The 1,457-nt window shown below is 43.8% G+C and overlaps 1 non-coding gene across 1 annotated transcript; it reads right to left on the bottom strand.

Annotated features, from left to right (window-relative positions):
• Positions 1–383: 383 nt before the first annotated feature.
• Positions 384–486, bottom strand: LOC112774386 (small nucleolar RNA R71). Its single transcript, XR_003188878.1, has one exon. It is a non-coding gene; the product is annotated as a small nucleolar RNA R71 (small nucleolar RNA).
• Positions 487–1,457: the final 971 nt, after the last annotated feature.

The following is a 1,457-nucleotide window of genomic DNA, read 5'->3' as shown; positions in this document are numbered from 1 at the left end:
CATGCTGGGGAGGATAGAAGAGTTCTGGGCTCTTACATCAATCCAAACCCAGGCAAATGTGGAAGTAGCATCCAGAAGCCAACAATCTATGCCAACAACTTTGAACTTAAACCACAGCTCATCACCCTTGTTTAGAACAACTGTTGTTTAGAGGAGGTGTTCAAGAAGACCCCAATCAACATTTGACCATCTCCCTGAGAATATGTGACACAGTGAAATCTAATGGTGTTCATCCTGACGCCTATAGACTGCTCTTATTTCCTTTCTCACTCAGGGACAAGGCAGCCAAGTGGCTTGAATCCTTCCCAAGGGAGAGCTTGACAACTTGGGAGGATGTGGTGAACAAATTCTTAGCAAGATTCTACCCTCCTCAACGAATCAATAAGATGAGAGCTGAGGTCCAAACTTTCAGGCAACAAGATGGTGAGACTTTGTATGAAGCATGGGAGAGGTTCAAGGACTTAACGAGGAGGTGTCCACTGACATGTTCAACGAATGGGTGCAGCTGCACATTTTCTATGAAGGGCTCTCTTATGAGTCAAAGAAGGCCGTAGACTATTCATCTGGAGGATCCTTGAACAAGAAGAAGACCATTGAGGAAACCATAGATGTTATTGAAACAGTAGCAGAAAACGACTACTTCTATGCTTCCGAAAGAGGGAACACAAGAGGAGTGATGGAGCTAAACAATGTAGATGCTCTGTTGGCCCAAAACAAGCTCATTACCCAGCAGCTAGCTGACCTCACCAAGAAGATGGAGAGGAACCAAGTAGCAGCAATCTCATCTTATCAACAATCCAAGAAGGAGTGAATGAAGAAGCAGAGGGAGTCAGGAGCAAGCCAACTACATTGGAATTCACCAAGGAAAAACTATATCCATACTCCAAGACTTACAACCCTAGATGGAGAAACCACCCAAACTTTGGGTGGGAAGTGACAAGATCAAAACCAAGACCAGAGACGTTACAACTCCAACAACAATGCAGCTCACCAGCAATTCACCCAGAGGACATCTCAACACCCCCACAACAACACGTCTCCACACACTTATCAAAACCAAAACAGCACATCTGATCCGAATCACTCATCAATTGATGACAAGCTCTCTAAGATTGAAGCCTTACTTGAAGGAATATGCCAAGAGATTCAAGAAAATAAGGTATTCAAAGAGGAGGTGCGAGCCAATATTAAGAACCAGGGAGAGACCATTAGGAAGCTGGAATTCCAGGTGGGATATTTAGCTGAGAAGAATCCCAAACCTACAGATAGCTTCCCAAGTGACACGGAGAAAAACCCCAAGGAGAAGCAAAGAAAGTAAGATGGGAAGATTGCAAAATGGTCACTACAAATGATCAAGAGACTGAAGACATGCAAAGGCAAAATTGCGAACAACCTGAAAACAACTCAACAAAGGAGGAGGATAGAGATCACAAAGAACCAGAAATCTCACAACAAGA

This window comes from Arachis hypogaea, chromosome 18, assembly GCF_003086295.3.
Source record: "Arachis hypogaea cultivar Tifrunner chromosome 18, arahy.Tifrunner.gnm2.J5K5, whole genome shotgun sequence".
Lineage (NCBI taxonomy): Eukaryota > Viridiplantae > Streptophyta > Magnoliopsida > Fabales > Fabaceae > Arachis > Arachis hypogaea.
Note: the sequence above shows the minus strand (reverse complement) of the source record. Positions and strands in the feature narration are given on the sequence as shown.